Source organism: Balaenoptera acutorostrata, chromosome 16 (assembly GCF_949987535.1).
Source record: "Balaenoptera acutorostrata chromosome 16, mBalAcu1.1, whole genome shotgun sequence".
NCBI lineage: Eukaryota > Metazoa > Chordata > Mammalia > Artiodactyla > Balaenopteridae > Balaenoptera > Balaenoptera acutorostrata.
This window is the reverse complement of record NC_080079.1, coordinates 79,359,390-79,379,292: the sequence shown is the minus strand read 5'-3', so window position 1 is coordinate 79,379,292 and position 19,903 is coordinate 79,359,390. Positions and strand designations below refer to the sequence as shown.

Genomic DNA, 19,903 nt, shown 5'->3' with positions numbered 1-19,903 from the left:
AGTTGAATCTGTTTGAACTTTAAGACAGGAAGCAGTAATGCATGATACAACACTTACAATAAACTCCCTAAATGGAAAAAGATTTTGCAATTCTAAGTATCAAAGTTTATAATTAAATGACAAATATTTGGACAATTTTTTAAAAGTATCCATTTGTTCTGTTTATTTCAGGGAAGTCCTAGATGCTAAAAATGTATGTTTCCAATTTTGGTCTTATCATTCTAGGAAATATAAAAGTAGATAGCTAATGAAGCTCTACATAAACACCTTTACAAGTACTGAAATCTTACAAGCCACTAGTTTATACTCTCTTAATAGCTTCCTGTAAGCTAAAATAATTTTCTTCCAGAATGTAGTGACTACGATATTTCGTCATGTTTTTAGCTAGTGCTATAATTTCTTTTACTATGATGGATAGTGAACATTTCCTGACATTTTCCTCCGACCCTTCAAAAAATAACTCATTTAAAAGAGATATTAAAACTGGGGGAGGGATAAATTAGGAGTTTGGGATTAACATATACGTACTACTATACACAAAATAGATAATCAACAAGAACCTACTGTACAGCACAGGGAACTCTACTCAATATTCTGCAATAACCTATATGGGAAAAGAATCTGAAAAAGAATGGATATATGTATAACTGAATGACTTTGCTGTACACCTGAAACCAACACAACATTGTAAATCAACTAAATTCCAATATAAAATAAAAATTAAATTTAAAAATAAATTATTCAAAAAAAGATGAAAACTGCAATAAACCACCTTTAAGAAATGCTGACAAAAACAAAGCTAGAACAATTGCTTAATTAAAAGATTTATCAGAGATTTTAATAAGCTTTATGAAATTGCAGGAGAGGCAACACTGCATGTGGGATTTCCCAAAAATCTGTAATCATAGAACCCTTTTTTTGTCAACTTTACCATAGGACTGAAAACATTTTATGAAAAATCTTGGTATAGTGGAAATATTACTGGTTCTGGATTACTGAAGACTATATTCAAATCCCAATTCCTCCCAATTTTGCCTCTGTTAATTAAATTTTTGAGCCTTGATATCATCATATGTAAACAGGAAATATTCCTGACCTAGTAGGGCCACTGTATAAATGCATTAAGTTAATTCAATTGATTCAATTCAACAAACATTTACTTAGGTCCTAGGCAATGACCAGCACTTGGTTAGGCACTAAAGATAAAGACATGAATAAGACATAACCCCTGACCTCAAGGAGTTCATTGTTTTCAAACTCACTGGCCATGTGCTACCATGGGAATTTGTCTTTTCTTGGTTCTCATGTACTACACTCTTCTTTGTCTCTTTCCCTTTTCTCTGGCCACCAGCTCCAAACCATTACAATCCTAACCAGAACAGTTTAGCTCTCCATTTCCCCAAAACAACTATCCTTGAACACCCAAAATCCACAGATGGCAAACAAAAGGCCATAAATTCTGGGCATCTATGCACATACATTCAAAGAATGGCAAAATGTTTGAAATTAGAGATTTTTCTTGAACAGACTCCAGATCAAATTCTTAACAATTCTTTCATCTAGTCTTCTCATAGGTAGAGTGAAGTGATTGAAATGCAACATCTTGAAGGTCCTGAGGTCATGTGGATGTGGTTATTAGTATTATTTTATCTGTTTTCACTTAGTTTTTCCTATATAACATATTTTTCAACCAAATAATATACATAAAGCTCTCTTATCCTTAAAAATCAGCAGTTGTTCCCATTAACATAGCAGTATGTTCCAATGAAGAAAAGGAAGAAAAATAGATATAAAACTGCAAATTAACAAAAAGAACACATTCATATGAACATTGAAAATTTCTTATGTAATAAAATAAAATGTATTAAGCTAAAGAAATTATAATTTATTCCAATTCAAAATAAATATTGGAGTACCTACTATATCAAAGCAATTAAGGTAGTTGCAAAAATTTTAAAAAGGAATATATATCCACAGCTTTAAAATAATTTAAATTTTATACTCATGATAAACAATTAAGTATATATTGAAGCACTGCTATGTGTGAAGCATTGTTACAGGCGTTTTCATTTGCTTTGTTTTATTTTGACTGTGAGGGAAAAGTTTAGAAGCGGTAGCTTCACATTAGAATTTTCAGGAAGGGAAAAAAGCTTGAAAAACAGAGTATTTGAGCAGACAGTGCTTACTTGTACCTGTTAGACAGCAATAAACATAGAAAGCTTTAAATATACAAATATCCTAAAAAATCCACTCAGCCATTACATAAGTTTTGGTTAATTTGTGTTTTCAAAGTTGATTGGTTATTGTAATTGGCCATAATAGAAACAAAATCTTTTTTAAAATTATGTTTTACAGGAAAAACAATAAAATAAGTCATGTAAAATACATTAATGAACATCAGAATTAAAATTTCAAATCAGATCTGAATTGGCACTAAAAATATTTCCAACAGTATTCCCCTTCTACCACTATTTTATACCTTGCACTGAATTGCAATAGCAGAATAAGTAAGCCCTGGGCAGCCATGACTTTATCCCAGTCCATAAAAATCTAGAAATGAGAATTTATGGAATAAGGATTATAGGGTCAAGATTGGATTCTTGAGTCAACTAACTAGGGACTTAGAAAATAAGCTTATTTTCCACATTTCATGAATAATTTTATTCCCAACTCCATCAAAAGCCTGAAAGTCACTTTGTCTCATCTTATAATTTTTTGTCTTGCAAAAGGGGAAAATATTAGTCACTTTTTCCTATGGAGGTAATGTAGGAAAAGAAAACATTTCCTATGCCATTTTAGATTTAATGACTGAAGTCTACAAATTAAATTGACAAAAGATTAACAGGAGAAAAGGCATACAAATTTCATTGATGTTAATTTTTTTTTATGTATGGGGACATCACAGAAAAGAAGTGAAAATCCAAAGAGATGGTTAGACATGAGAGCTTATATACCATTTTAACAAACAGTGATAAATTCTGAAGAAGTGACTAAATAAAAGAAAGGGGGCTTGGGCTTCTAGGGACAATAAGTTGTGGGAAGGTAAATATATGGGGAAGTTAATGGAAGATAAGGGGTTTTTTTTAAGGTTGTTCATTTTGTTTGTGCAGAATCATCTCAGTGCTGACTTCGTCTTCTCCATGGCCATAAAGTTCCCCTGGAGAGGGGATTTATGGCAGTCTTTATTTCTCAGAAGTTTCTGCTTTTAGTAAGATAGGGGAAGCCCCAAGAAGACTTCTTTCTGAATCTGTCAGTTCTCAATTGCCTTCAGCTCACAGTAATCCATATTCCAGTGTGGCATATTTGAGGGTAGCATATCTGATCCGCTTTAGTAGCAAAGCTTTAAGTGACAGTCTCAAACAAAAATGTTGTCACTTTACTTTTACAGTTTCTGTTATCAGAAACTAAAATAAACTCTTGCTTATGAACAGTTGTCAGGAGTCATCTTTAATTAGGATTCCAGCTATATTTTCATTTGCTGGGATAGTATAAGCTCAAGGTAGAAAGTCAGAGTCCCTCAGGCACTTGTTAAATTCTGACTACCTTAGGCAATTCGAGAGCTTCCCTCCTCCACTAGGTTCACTTGAATTTTCAAGGATCTTACAGAAAAATGTATCTACCTATTCAGAACATAAGCTCCCAATTTCTGAAAATGCATTATTGGTGTGATGTAAATATCCGGGAGGAGGAGCCTACTTTCTCTCTCGTTTCACACGTTCTATGTGATGTTTTGGATTCCAGAACAGGACTGATTAATCTAATCAGGCACCACATAGAAACCGGAGATTAATAGCTTCCCTTTCTCTTCCATCTTTGCATCTTGCTCAAATGCCAAATGTCTCTTGTTAATAAAATCTATGTGGAATACTGCTGGCAAGTATGTCTGAGTAAAAGTTTCCAGGGCTTACCTTCCTTAGTAGAGGGGAGAATTGAGAAAGGTGAGGGTAATAAACATTATAAATAAAATTTTCTGATATGTTATAAAGGTGTAACTTAGAACAATTCACAAATATTATCAAGTAGTTTCCTTGACATTCTTGTTGTACCCAACAAAACATCAGAGCTGTTTTCCTTCAAACTACTTTATCTTCCTTTTTGGAACCTTTTATTTTTTTTAGTTATACTATCAACAAAATAATTTTTCTAGGATTAGCTTCTTACTGGTGAAATTAGTAAAATGGCTAAACCATTATGTACATTTATCCCAAAAGAGCAGTATATCTTTTGACCAAAAAAGCAGGGCTTACATACCAAAGCAATTATATACAGATTTCAGAGATGACTAAATATAGCAAGTATCCGAGTGTTAAATCCACTGTACCCATCTCTTAGGCAGCCAGTGAATCAAAGGCTGGTGTTCTTCTAGGTGGTCTACTCAAAACTTTTCCCAATTTTAAGATTATGAAGTGTGTTAAGTATCACTCCTGCCTCCATAATACTCCATGTCAAAATTTGCTGAGACACTGTTTGCTATTAGACTATAAACAAAAATAATTGTCATTCCACAAATGACTATCATCTGTCACTTTTGTATACCCCTTATGTGCCCATCAACAAATGTGAAATCTGAAACACATAATGTCTGAGCCTAGCTCTCTACTATCTTTGCGTCAAGGGAGTCTTTCTTACCACACTCAGACTAAAAATGAGAAAAAAGCAAACTCCACCCATTTCTTTTTTGTGTGCAGGATCTAAAAGTAAACAGTGGTCCCCAGAACAGACTACAGTGTATATTTTACTCCGTCTAGATAAGTGCACTGTATATAGAAACTATAGCAGTGCATAGCTTTTAAAAATCCCATTTCTGTCATTTTGAATCAAAAGATGTGGGAGCAGATGGGCAATTACCTTGGATGAGAGAGAAGATGTAGTGCCAGAGGAACTACCAGAGTCTGATGACTGGGGAGACACTCTACAAGGCAGATGTAAAATTCAGTTTTGGTTATGACTTTTCTACTCAGTCTCCATTTTTTAGTTTGAGGTTACTGCTGATAATTTAAGAATTGAACTTCAAACCAAATCTCCAGTGAATCCAGGTGGGTATTAAAAATGTTGCTAACAGAACTGAGTATAATTATGAATAAGAACACAGGCATTTATTCAGCAGAGAGAGTGTATCATGTGTCGGGTTGGAAGTTACAATCTGTACCATCAAAGCTGTCTTTAGCAGCTTCTAGCTGTGGGGTGTTTGGCAGTCAAGGTTACCAGCTGTTCTTCATGACCATACAGTGAAATAGGTTAATAATTTTTGCTCTGTTGTATAGCAACAGAAACTGTGATAGGTTATAGAAACCTTGGAATAAATTATAAAATAGAGGGTGTTATTTTAAATATTTTGAAAACTATGTGATAAGCTATATGTGTGTGTGTATAAAGTATCAAATGAAGCAAGGGAATTATCCTCTTATTTTGGAAGGTCTATTTAATTAAGCTGGAAATTTCAAACAGTATCAGAATGTCAGTGTTTGAGATTTGGGGATTAATTTAACTAAGCTGGTTGTGTGGGCTCTACAAATTCAATTTACTATACTGATGGGATCACTTGAAAAATATATGACCTTAAAGTAAAATTGTAATAATGAATAAGATAAATATTACCTATGTTGTTCTTCCCATCCAAATATGTTGGTTATTTAATAAATTTTGATATTTCTTGTTTCAGCTCAGTCATATAAAGAGATCAGAAGACATCAGTCCCATCTTTACAACAGGAAAAGAAGCTGAACAAACTTTAAAAAAAAATCTAGCATGTCTCTCTCTGTCACTCATAATTTTGGTTGGCTTGTGGCATCTTTTGAACATTTATTACCAATTTTGAAAAAAGATAAATCTCAAGGAAGGTCTAGCCCTTTTTCTACAGTTGCTGTCTCTCAAATTCACAAAAAAAGAAAGAAAAAAAACTCTCCATGTCAGTGAAGATGCCTGATAACAAAAGAAAATTGTTACCTTTGCTCAACCCTTGCTTGAAAACATCCTTCCTTTCTGCTCTTTCTGCCACTTATTGTCAAGATACAAGAAAAGTTATGGGCTTCTGAATCTTTTGGTTAATGCTAAGGGCAAACCAGGAAAGGAAGGTAGATTCTTACCCTTTAAAAGACTAGATGAAAATCAGATAAACCAAAAGGAAATAGTATAGTTTTAAGAAACTGACTTCAGTTTTTATCTTCACACAGATAAACTGGATGGGATTTTTCTGTTTCCATATTTCTCTACAGGACCACGAGAACACATGACATGTGTGTGTGTGTGTGTGTGTGCACGCACGCGTGCACTCAATGTACTTTTGGCTTATTTACATGGTAAATGCAATTCTTCCTTCTGATCACAATGTGCATAATCTCATTTAATATTTGAGCTCTACTGACAGTTTGTTAAGAAACCTTCACAATCAGATTGGAATATAAAATTCCCTTCAGACCCATAAGAGTTCTTTATAAGAATGCCTTCCACAAAGGTCTCAGCTTTACAACTAAAAAGAGCTAGACATAAGTGCATGGTTGTTTGTTTGTTCTTTCATTTTACTTTTTAATCTTTATATAATTTACTAGACTTACTCATTTTCTTTTGTAATAATAGCTTTATTGAGAATATACAAATAGTATGTGAATTATAAGTCACATACCATAAAACTCACCCTTTTAAGTGCACAATTCAGCGGTTTTTAGTATATTCACAGAGTCGTTCCACCATCACTATCTAATTTTAGAACATTTTCATTCCCCAAAACTCCATACTCATAAATAGTCACTCTCCATTTCTCCCTCCTCCCAGCCTCTGGAAACCACTAATCTACTTTCTGACTCTGTATGTGTCTGTTCTGGACATTTCATATTGCTCTTTTTCCTTTACAGCTTTACATAAAATTTCTCAACATCAGTCACCTGACATATTTCACTTGGGCATTCAGTCAGTTATATTTTCATAAATAGAGAAATTAAATAGTAAAAAATCACTTTTAAGGGAAGAAATCTTTAGATCATCTCTTAAAGAATAATGCATTATGAAATGATGAAACTCCTTAGATGAATTAATTCATTTCAACCAATATTCATTGAGGCATTTAACCAGTGTGTCTCCAGGTGTTGGTTTTGGGTGACCTACCTAATTCAGAATCACCTGGGATGCTTTTTAAAGATGCAGGTATTTGAGATCCACCTCACATCTACTCAATTAGACTTTCAAGAAGGGGGGAAAATGAATCTTCATTTAACAGGGCCTCTGGGTTGTTCTTATGCACAGTAACATTTGTCAATCAGAAACCTACCCTGAGTAGGGTCTGGCCATAAAACAGATGAGTAAGACACAGTATTTGATCTTAGATGGTTTCAACACCTTTTGTCTATACATTTTGCCAATGGTATTTTAGTAAAATTATAGAAATAAATTGATAGGAGAAGTAGCACTAAAAGAAAAGACTCCCAGTGATCAGCCACTATCTGCTTCTTACAAAATACTCTACAGATACTCTTTTTTATTTATGAAGAGTATCGTATGGTACTAGGTGTTGTGATACATATTAATTTTCCATATTTGATCTTGCATTAAATATATTTACATTAGCATGGACTCATTTGTTAGGTGAATATGTATTAACTTACTACTATGTGGCAAGGACTACTAAAGGCAGGAAACTAAATTAAGTCTTCAAACTGTAAAATTAAAGGAATAGGGGGTGAATACAAGAGATATTCAGAGGAGAAAGCACTGTGGATTGGCAAAGGCTTCATGGAAGGAGAAAAAGGAACTGGTTCTCTGAGGATGAATAAGATTCCTCTGGAAACCAGTAAATAGAGGCCATTCATATAATGAGAGATACATAAATAAAAGTGTATATACCACCAAAACATTGGAGCATTTGATTCAAGTTAGATCCAACTTATCAATCTACCTCTTTGGAGTCAATTATCTTCTGGTACCTGGAATATATGAGAGGTACTTGACCAATAACTGGTGCAGGACTGTCTCATATTTGCACCATGTAAGAACCGGGAAACCAGTATTGGGGATACCCAAAAAGAGACTCTTAATATAGTATATCCTAGTGAAAGCAGCTCTGTGCACTCCATCTGCCAATATGAGATTGGTCTTCTCAATCCTAAAGAACTGAGAAGCCAAATGGTTGTCTCAATCCCTTCTACAGATAAGAGAGGAAGAAAAGATGAAAGAAGAAAATGTGGACCTTCTGTGCTGTAATGGGGGATTGATAACCTGCTGCTAATCAACTACTGGCCCATAGAATCCTGTTAATTCTTCCACGAATGGGGCTATTTCCTCTGGAGGTTCCCCAGAAGATCAGAACGGCAACAAACAAGGAAAGAACCATGGTAGTGATAGGGATAGAGTAGGATAATTAAATAGTTTAGAAATCCCACTAGGAGATTAAAGGCAGAGAGGGAATTGTAAGGGAGTCTGGGAGACTGTTGAAGCTAATGACCACTCAAGAAAAGAATTCAGTAACCTAGCAACAAGCTACACTACCTTGAAGGAAGATCAGGCCCATCCAAGCACCAGGCACACTCAAGCCACAAACCCTGTTAGTTAAAACACAAGACAATAGATATGAGGTCTGAATATTGTTACATGAAGTCAGGGAGTTAATGGTCCTTGAAGAGTAGCATTTCTGCATGTAGCCAAGACAAAAATATATGTGAAAGGGGAAAGAAACTAGGTGAAAGGGGACATTATACCAAAACCTGGGATGAATTACCATATTTTAATATATGGTACCACCCTTCTGCTAAATATACTTATGATTTAAATAGCACCATGACAGTCCCGGTTAAACCGTACAGGGTCAAAGGAGGAACTAATGATGTAAGCCTTGACATCTACTGAAGAATGAGGAGGAAGGTGGTCTTCTCCCCTCCCCACTTTTCCTTGGATTATAAAAATGTAGCCTTCTTTGTTCTCAGGGCTACGCTCCCTTGCCTGCCCGCTTGTTTCTCTCACAAGTGTCCTATGCTAATAAACTCACTCTTTGCCTATCCCTTTGCCTCATGTTGAATTCTTTCTGAGACAACAGAACCTGAGCTTCAGTAAATCCTAACACCAGGTGAGCAGTTTCAATTAAAATACAGTGGATTTGGGTCCCCTCCTAAGTCAGGGATCATGGGTTCAAGTCTTAATCTGAGGTGTGGGTGGATTTGAGTCCCAGCCCATGGGTTCAAGTCCCAATCTAAGTTTTGGCTGGGTTCAAGTCCCATCTTAGAAGGATTGTGGTTTCAGTAATACATCTACGACAAATGAGCAAGCTAAGAGGGAGACAAAAAAAGTACCCTTAGATTAAGCCCCCAAATCAATCAATCAATCAATCAATCCATCAAGAAGAGATAGACCAGGCCATGAATAACAGTGAGCATTTAGGGAGTTTCAAGAATGGTTCAAAAAGACTTTATAGAAATGTAAGACTAAAAATATTCAGTAGATGTTGAAAAATAGGGCAGTTACAGGTGAGATCAGGATTGGTGGTTTAGATGATACAGTGTAACAAATATCTTAAAGCACAGAGCCAAAAATATAAAGACAGAAAACCATACTGAAAACTTGAGGGCTGGAGGAGAGAGCTGAGGAAATGTCAATTGTAGAAGTTCTGGAGGGAAGGACAGAAACAGATAGAGGACAGGAAATAAAACGTGCTAACTTGAGCTGAAAAAAAGAGCTGATCCTGCAGGTGAAAATTATTCATTAAACAACCCAGGCAAAGTTAATGATTTTGAAAAAAGCTTGGAGAAATTCCAGAACTTAAAACAAAAGGTGAAAACCCTTGCAAGCTTCCAGAGAAGAAACAAATTACTTAAAAAAGGAAAAAAGGAAAAAGGATCAGACCAGCCACAGGCAGGTAATCTGCCACACTGGCAACAGGACAGTATAAACCACCTACAGAATATTGAGAAGTAAGAATTGTAGCTTGGTCATTCCATTCCTAGCAGAGATCCTAATCTCTGATGAGGGGAAGTGGGTGGAAAGAAAGAAAGATATATGTGGATATGCTAGACTTCAGGAAATACACTGTCCTGTTCTGCATCTAACCAATAACATTGTATCTGGGAAAAACCTCAAGAGACTGGAAGGTAATGAGAAGAAGAATAATGGGGGTAGGGTGGGATGAATCTCTTATTTCATATACATATGATCGAAATTGATGAGACACTGTGTAGGAATGCAATAAAATGATCGTAAGGATGCTCAGGATTGAGGAGAAATCCTTGAAATCAAATGGATGTAAATTATCAAAATTGAAGAGTAATTCTTGTCATTGAGAGGAAAAATATACAAAGAATCTGAGATTAAAAGTATTAAACTGTCCTAATTAAAACTCTGAGATAAGGTGTAGTGAAGGAGAGACAAAAGAAAAAGAGAGGGACTTCCCTGGCGGTCCAGTGGTTAGGACTACATGCTTCCACAGTAAGGGGCATGGGTTCGATCCCTGGTAGGGGAACTAATATCCCGCAAGCCACGTGGTGGTGTGGCCAAAAAAAAAAAAAAAGAAAGAAAAGAAAAAGACAGTGTCTCAGATTGTGGTGGAAAAGGACAATAAATATGTTCTTAGGAGCTCAGCTTGTGGAGAATGGTGCTGGAGAGCAGGGGACACAGTCCTTCTGAGGGAATAGCTGGGGACTTGTCCCCAAGTATAGCAGGGAAACATGAGTGTAATTATGATAGGCAAGATAGAGGTGATGACTATTAAAGAAATAAGAGCTACAGGAAAAATGAATACAACTTGTTCAATGCTTTAAAAACATTTTTGGGGGCTTCCCTGGTGGCGCAGTGGTTGAGAACCTGCCTGCTAATGCAGGGGACACGGGTTCGAGCCCTGGTCTGGGAAGATCCCACATGCTGCGGAGCAACTAGGCCCGTGAGCCACAACTACTAAGCCTGCGCGTCTGGAGCCTGTGCTCCGCAACAAGAGAGGCCGCGATAATGAGAGGCCCGCGCACCGCGATGAAGAGTGGCCCCCACTTGCCGCAACTAGAGAAAGCCCTCGCACAGAAAACGAAGACCTAACACAGCCATAAATAAATAAATAAATAAATAAACCCAAAGTTTAAAAAAAAAACAAAAACATTTTTTAAGATAAAGAGAAAAACTATAGAGAAACAGATTTATTAGTATAAATAAAAAAGGAGGAAAGCAATTGGATAATCAACAATGTTGAATACACACACATATATGATGTATATTCCAGAGAAAGAAATATATATTACGTTTTCATCACAAAACGCACGAAATCGGAAATAACAAAAACCATACCAACATAATCTTACCTACTTAGAAATTAAGCAACAACAGTGCACGATAACTTTTGGAACAAAATAGAAAATGCACACCATTTACAAAGGTACTGAAAGAAAAACACATCATACCAAAACCTATACAATTAAGCAAAACTACTATAAATGAAAAAATAGTATTGCCTTAAACGCCTTAATTATTAAAGAAAACAATTACTCTGCTGAAATTTCTCATTATCTAATCATGATTGTTAATACTTTATATTGAATCTAATTCAAATAATATCTTTTAAGATTCATGGTTTTCAGTAATCTTAATATCTAAATTTAATCAGCCCAATCAAATTGAATAATTTTAGCAGAGTTTGCTCTTAAGGCAAAAAAAAGGGGCATTCATAAAACATTCAATAAAGTAGGTTATTGGATGAAAACTGAAACATTCATTAGAATGTCAAAATCAGAACATTTGAAATATCTGGATAATTTGGTAAATTTTTGAAACATGTATTAGTCAGCCCAAGCGGCCATAATAAAAAACCACAGACTGAGAAGCCAGGAATTTATTTCTCACAGTTCTGGAAGCTGGGAAGTTCAAGGTCAACATGTCAGCCAATTCTGTTCCCCAGAGAGGGCTCTCTTCCTTGCCGGTCTCACTGTGTGAAGAGAGCTCTGGTCTCTTTACCTTCTTGTAAGAATACTAATCTCATCATGGTGGCTCCATCCTCGTGTCCTCATCTAAGCATAATTACCTCCCCAAAGTCTCACCTCTAAATGCCATCACATTGGTGGTTAGGGTCTCAACATATGAATTTGGGGGTGGGGGGGAGACACAATTCAATCCATAGGAATACCCATCATGGATTTCGTATTTTCATTGCCTTTGTTTAGAACTTCCATTCAATTTAAAATTAATCCAGTGTCATACTCAAGCACAACAACAATTTCAATGTTATTATAAATGTTTACGTGTACAGTGAGTTAACCAGTCATGTTATTAGTTAAGGAGTAATTTTAAATATGCTTCCCACATACAGCCTAATTAGGTCTTTGATATCTAGGCAGTCATATACTTTTAACTCCACTCTTTCTTCAAAAGCTTTCTAAAAACTAAACACAGCCAGCTGTTGAAAGTATCCATTAAACATTAACTGCTCCAGGTAAAATGATCACAATCCGTGCCTTACAGTACGAAGGTATCTTTGAGATTATTATTATAATACTTTATACTGCTAGCAATGGTTGAGAAATTTAGCAGCTAATAAACTTGCCACTCCAGCTATTACAAAGTTAAGATAATGTGGTTGAACGGAGAGCAATAAAATAAGGACGGCATCATAAAACTAAGGTAAACAAAATCACATAGTAGTAACTAATTAACATGACACATGAAAATCTTTAATATTATTCACTGTTTGAAGTGCTTTGTATTGAATGATTATATGAATTCTTTATATGAAATGATTTTATATAGTCCTTTATAGGAAGTTAAGTTTCTTCTTCTGTCCTGTGGGAATAAATGAAGCCCACCCAAATGAATACAAGCTTTATTCGGAGCTTGCTATATAGAAAGAGAGTCAGTCACCACCGCTTGTGCTTGGCAGAGACTGAAAAGGCAGGTCGAGCAGTGAGAAAACTTTACAGTGGAAAGAAATGGAAGGTTTCAAGTTCGCCTTGATTGGAGGTTGTTGGCATGCAGAAGCTGGAGGTGGGCTAATTTAGAAGGGGGGCATTCTAAGTGATTGGTTAGGGGGGCATATTTGGCTCTCTTTGGTTGGCTGTAAATTAGAAGTGGAAGCAAAAATCTGGGAAGCTGGCAGTTATTGATAACTTCTATTTTGGGCTGATTGCTACAGAGGTGGTTTGGCTTAATCCTGGATTGGTTGATGCAGATTGTGGATTAGCATTCTATTTTTATGTATGGTCTGGCTACTCTCCATTTCAGTCTCTCAGTTTGCACTCTGACAAATATCCGACAAATACTGCCCCAGTAGAATTTCAATTCATAATGGTTTGGAGCAGTGTCAGAAGAAATAAGCCAGTCTCACTTCTAAGAAAATGCAATCAATCTGATCGTCTCATTTTAGATACATTTTTTCTACCATAATAAGTTTCTTCTTTTTATTACTATACTTTCTGCTAACTGCTATATTAACTAAATTACTTTTAAGCATAAAATTTTAAACTCATAAAAAATATATATATACACGTAGGGCCAAAACAGCCCTATTTCATTTTAAAGCATGTATGCAAGCTGTGAAAATGTTTCAGACTATCAATTATCTTGTCTTTTTACCATTATCACAAAAAATTCTTAAGTGCTCAAGTATATGACACCTCTTGATAGGAATATATTACAGGTGTACTTTTTAAATTCACTTGAATAAGGCTTTCAGTATCCCCAGGCATTCATGTTAACACAGATATTCTAGTCTATTACTTTAGGTCGAATGGCCAAAGTTAGCATCAGAGTAGTAAAAGCTACCACCACCCTAACAATTATTATTATCATTTATTGAGCCATTACTGTCTGCCAGGGTCTCTGTATATTCACATTTAAGTTTATTTAATCTTTGCAACACTTTCAACATAATTTAAAATAGAAAGCTAAATTGTTATCGATTCATTTATCCATCAAAAAAAAAAACATTTACTGAGTCTCTCCGAGGCCCAAGGATGATTGGCTAAAGTGGACATTGAGTCAGGAGTCAAATCCAAACCTGCCTGTATCCACTTTCTGTTGTAACCCAAATGCACCCAGTTTTCCTTGTGAGCTGAGGCTTATTCACAGGAAATACATCTTTTGATAGGCTCTAAAGTATGGACCAGAATGTCCCTGATAAGGTTTTCTACCACTAAAATTAAGTGCAAATGCCACATAAAAAGAAGAACCCAAGAAGTAGAAGTTTATACTTTGTCTTTAATATTTTCTTCTGAAGTGATATTTTATCATTTTTTTCCAATTAGCAAATAGTAATCATGACATACTGCTGGAGGATGTCAAGTGGATGTCTATATGAGATATGATGATAAACATAAAACAGGAAAAAATAGATTCCATGTGTTGGTTAATATATAGGTCGACTTGACTGGGCCATGGGATACTCAGACATTTAATCAAACATTATTCTGAGTGCTTCTGTGAGGGTGTCTATGGATGGGGTTTTAACTTTAGTTATTTTTATATAACTTTTTATATACCAAAAATAAATATAACTAAGTATCATTTTAAGAGATGGGTACAAATGTTTATTATATTATTTTGTGTTTGAAATACATCTTATTTAAGTGAAAAAATACAATAAAGTTACCTGAAAGTCTAAGAGAATTAAGGAAAAACTGTGTAAGATGAACACCTGCAAATGATTATATGAAACATGAAATGTTTAACCAGCTACAATGTATAATGGAAAAAACATCACTTTAAAAATAAATACAGGGCTTCCCTGGTGGCGCAGTGGTTGAGAATCTGCCTGCCAGTGCAGAGGACATGGGTTCGAGCCCTGGTCTGGGAAGATCCCACATGCCGCGGAGCAACTGGGCCCGTGAGCCACAATTACTGAGCCTGCACGTCTGGAGCCTGTGCTCCGCAACAAGAGAGGCCGCGATAGTGAGAGGCCCATGCACCGCGATGAAGAGTGGTCCCTGCTTGCCACAACTAGAGAAAGCCCTCGCACAGAAATGAAGACCCAACACAGCCATAAATAAAAAAAGAAAAAAAAAAAGTTGTATTTGTTCTTAACAAACACTTGGAAAAAATACAAAAATACAAAAAATACAAAATATAAAATTCCTAGGGATATTTTAAAAAGAAATGTGCATCACATGTGCATCACATTGATTGAAGAGACATAGAAATATGTACCTGAACAGGTAAAAAGAAAATTTTCGAATTCTAATTCTTCAATTAAGTAGTTTTACGGAATTTCAAATAAATGTCAGTGGAGATTAATTTGATATCCTATTGTGAGGCTGCAAATTCAATGAAATTGTAAATTGCTGAATAGCTAAGATACTTAAAAAGATGTAAGCAGAAGGAACTTGAAATTTCAATGATTAAAAGAATAGGTTACTTATGCAAAGATACTACTAAAACTTCAATGGATCATGATTCTGAAGAGATACAACAGTTTTCTTATTTATTAGAATTTCTATTTATAATTTTTATTTATATGAATTCAGTACACAGTTACTTTTTCATTACAAATAGCTACCCAGGGAAGAAGGGAGGTGTCTGGGCTCGGAGGCTCTGGTGAGCCTCGCGGTGAGCTGGGTGTCAACTTGCCCCGAGTGGGGAACGTATGCCTCAGCTGGGCCTGGGGGCGACCTGCGGAGCTGCTGGTCCAGTCATGGAAGACTACTGGAAGTCACAACCAAAGAAATTCTGTGATTACTACAAGTGCTGGAGAGTGGACAATAGGCCTAGCATTGAACTTCACGCAAGAGGAAAGAATCATAAGGAAAATGTGGCAAAGAGGATCAGTGAGATTAAACAGAAAAGCCTGGATATGGAGGCAGCAATGCTGCAATGGAGGCAGCTGCCCTGAAAGCATACCAAGAGCATGTGAAAAGGCTTGGCTTAGAGTCAGAAATTTCAGAGCCAAGCATATCACCAGTAACCAGCACTATCCCACCCACCTCTGCATCAAATCAGCAGCAAGAAAAGGGGCCCTTCAAGGGGCAGATGGGTAGAAGGCATAACCTCTGAGGGTTACCATTACTATTATGATCTTATCACAGGAGCATCTCAGTGGAAGAAACCTGAAGGATTTCAAGGAAACTTAAAAAAGACGGCAGTGAAGACTGTTTGGGTAAAAGGTTTAAGCAAAGATGGTTATACCTATTATTATAATACAGAAACAGGGCAATCCAGATGGGAAAAACCTGATGATTTCATTCCACACTCTGGCGATCTGCTTTCTAGTAAGGTCAATGAGAAGTCACCTGGCACCCTAGAAGAGTCCAAATCATCAGATTCACATAGTGATTCTGATGGGGAACAGGAAGCAGACAAAGGGGGGAAAAAAGGAGAAGTCTCTACAGAAACACAAAAGCTAAAAATAAAGTTTAAGGAAAAAAATAAAAATAGTGATAAAGGAACTGAAGCAGAAACACAGAAAGAAAAAAATACCCAAGGGAAGAATTCATCAGGTCCAAATGAAGAAAAACCCAAAGCTCATGAAAAATCAAACCCATATGGAGAATGGCAAGAAATTAAATAAGCTGAGTCCCATGAGGAGGTAGATTTGGAACTTCCAAGCACTGAAAATGAATATGTATCAACTTCAGAGGCTGGTGCTGGTGGGGAACCCAAAGTGGTTTTTTAAGAAAAAACAGACACTTTTCTTGGAGTTGTGGCAGATGGAGTGGCCCCAGTCTTCAAAAAGACAAGACTTGAAAATGGAAAATCTAGAAATTTAAGGCAACGAGGTGATGATCAATAACTGTAAAAAAAAGCTTTTTGTACTGGCTTTTTGGACAGAATGGAGAATATACATCCTAAAAGCTCCTCTGTGTTTGTTTTACAGTACTTAAATGCTAAAAGTTTAGACTTATTCTAAACGTATTTTATGTGAATTTAAAATAATTCTTTTTTTATGTGGAAAAAACGCCAAATAGCTAAGGAATTAAGTCAATCGTAAATAGTGCATAGTCAATTAACTGAACTTTTAGGGGGAAAAAAAATCAGTTCTCCAGGGTCTCCATAAAACGTTTGAATGCAGAATAGCTGGGTGCTGAATCCTCTTCCCTGAGCTGTTGCCATCACCACCATGTCAGGCTTCAGTCAAATACAGACAGTGCACTAAGGAAGTGGAGATCTGTGGCCACAGTCCCTGCAGGAGAAATCATCCCTGGACCACAGAAACCCTGGAGGAATCAGCATCAGCAACCAGAACTAGCAGCTACCCTTTCACTTTTTTAAAAAATATGAACAATCGTTATACAACCCTGGGCACATGAGGAAAACAGCTGCCAGAAATGATAATTTCATACTCTAAAATGAGAGAAAATCCACCAAAGAAAACAGAGCTACTGAAAAAATAAGAGAGAATTTAAAAAGTATCTAATTAGTATTCTCAGATCCAAGAGAACTGCAGTGGTAAAAACAAGAGCAAGTTACAAAGATAGGGAGGCAATGTAGCTGCAAGAAGAGTTCTTGGAAGTAAAAAGTATGATTGAGAAATGTCATAACTCAATAGCAATTCAAGAATGAAATGTATATTTCTAGAAACCAAATTTGTGAAGATCAACTGTATTAAAACTATGGGAAAGTGAAAAGATAAAATACATAGAGAATAGATAAAATATGTGCTTGTGAAATCTAGGCAAGCCAACAACCATTAAACAGCATACAGAAAGAAAAAAGAATGGAAATGAATAATCAAGCAAACTATATATGACAAATTTCCAGAGCTGAGGAAAACATTTTGGGAACACACACACACACACACACACACACAAATCCTGTTAGAAATTTGGAATTCCTAAGATAAAATTGAAATGCTACAAGCGTCCAGATACACATACACACACACACACAAAAACAGCACCAAAATGAACAAAAACAGCAAACAAACAAACAGAAACCAAGGTTTGCAAAGGAAAAAGAAACACAGTGACTCCATCACATAGGCGCGATCGATCAGTAACTCCACTTCCAGCCTCTCTTCCTTCTCAAGAGAATCGGGGGGCAGGGCTGAAAAGGCCAAGCTTCTAGTCAGGGCTTGGTCTTTCTGGTGACCAGCCCTCATCCAGGACCATCCAGGAGCCCACCCAGAGTCCCCTCGTTAGAAGTAATTCTATCACCCAGGAAATTGCAAGAGGCTTAGGAGCCCTGTGTCAGGAACTGGGGCCAAAGACCAAATATGCGAACAACCAAAGATGCTCCTAGTGCTCTTATCACTTAGGAACATTTAGTTGCTTTGTGCCAGAAATGGAAGGAAGGCCAAAGACGTAGACATTTCTTATTATAAGTCAAAACATCACAGAATCTCTGTCAGGGGCTGAGCTTTGTGTTTCTCCACCTTCAAGGAGCTCTCCTTCCACTGAGGCAGACAGGAAAACCAATGTGAAGCACAGCCAACGAGGACACACTGTGAGGAAGCTCTCTTTCCATGTGGTACAAGGAAGCCACCTTTTAAGGGATCCTAACCCAGCCAAAGGGATGTGTGTGGGGAGGGCACTATTGCTAAGGGTTAGTCTTAAGGGCTAGTAGGACTTAACCAACTCACAGGAAAGGAGAAAGCTTTGCAGGCAGATTAGAAAACAGGAGGCAAAAACAATACATTGTGTAGGAGGGAAGAAGTAGGCCTACAAGCTTAGCGGTTGTCAGAATGTTTACAAAATGAGTCATTACATAGACAGAAATGAGGACAAAGAGGTGAGTTGGGCCCAGATCATAGAGGGCCTTATAACCCTATGGTAAATAATTTGAAGCATATTCTGCAGGGCACTGCTTTTCAATCTTTTGAAGTAGAATAACCCTTTTTTCAAATAATATCTACCTGGAGATCTAATATATAAAAAGATGAAAACACAGCGTCTTATTAGTATAATTATACAAGCTACAGTTGGTGACATCAGTTTATAGTCAGGCATTAAGTGCAATGAGGCCAATCCAATAAACCCCCAAAGTCTCACCCTTAGCATATAATTTATTTCTAAATTTAATTTTAGTTGTATATTAGCCAAAAAAAGTCTTAAATCATAGAGATAAAAGTTTGCAAATAGTCATTCAACAACTTTTATTAGACAGAAGTGGCAAAAGAAGCATTATTCTGGGATCTAAATGGAAAAAGAGACAGCTTGAACACTAGCAAACCTGAAGCACAGGTAATAAGCTGACCAGGGGTCAGTCATTCAGGTTAGCCCCCAGGACAGGCCAAGGATTTGGTAGCCTTTCACCAATAACCTTTAAATACTTGCTTAACATTTATTAATGGCGGTGGTGGGGGCATTTGGAAGTTGGTTTTCATTCAGGAAATAATGTGTTTCTTTGTATCCGAAATTTTTTATTAGCAAGTAAGAAAATCCAAATCTAGGTATTTAAGCAAAAGGAAGAAATTACTGGAAGGCATGGGGGTTCCCAGAATTGACAAGAGGGTGGAAAACCCAGCCCGGAAAACACACAGAAACAAAGACAAACCTTAAAGTTCCAAAATAAGGAAAAAGGACAACTCTACCTTCAGCAGGAACAGTCTGCCCAGGACGCATTCATTCACTGCAGGACACCCCTCTCTCCACTGCGGGACATGGCAGCAGCCGTTGTGGGTGATTCCCCACCCACCCCAGGCATGAATGTGTTTTTAGCTGAGCTCAGGTCCTGAGCCCATTCCTGGCTCTCAGAGGATGGGCAGCAGGAGGCTGTTTCCCCCGAGCTTCTGTAGTAGAGGGTAAGCAATGGTGGCTGACAGGGAATGAGACTGTGCCCAGGGTTTAGAAGGTAGGTGTCAGTCAATCATGGAGGAAAGAGATCCCAGAGGATTTCCCTCGAAACTCAGAAGGGAATGGGAATATTAGGTATTCTATGAATAGCAGGGTCTCAACGTTTTCTTTCCACAATATCCTAGGGAATTCACTGGACATCAGAGAGAAGTAGTTGATTGGTAACCTAAGAAGTTTGGCATTTAGGTGACCTTTTCTCTGGCCACAATGGAAAAATGCCTGAGGTTGGT

At 36.7% G+C, this 19,903-nt stretch overlaps 1 pseudogene; it reads left to right on the top strand.

The window, feature by feature from the left end:
• Positions 1–15,577: 15,577 nt before the first annotated feature.
• Positions 15,578–16,672, top strand: LOC102997931 (WW domain-binding protein 4-like; annotated as a pseudogene).
• The last annotated feature ends 3,231 nt before the right edge of the window (positions 16,673–19,903 follow it).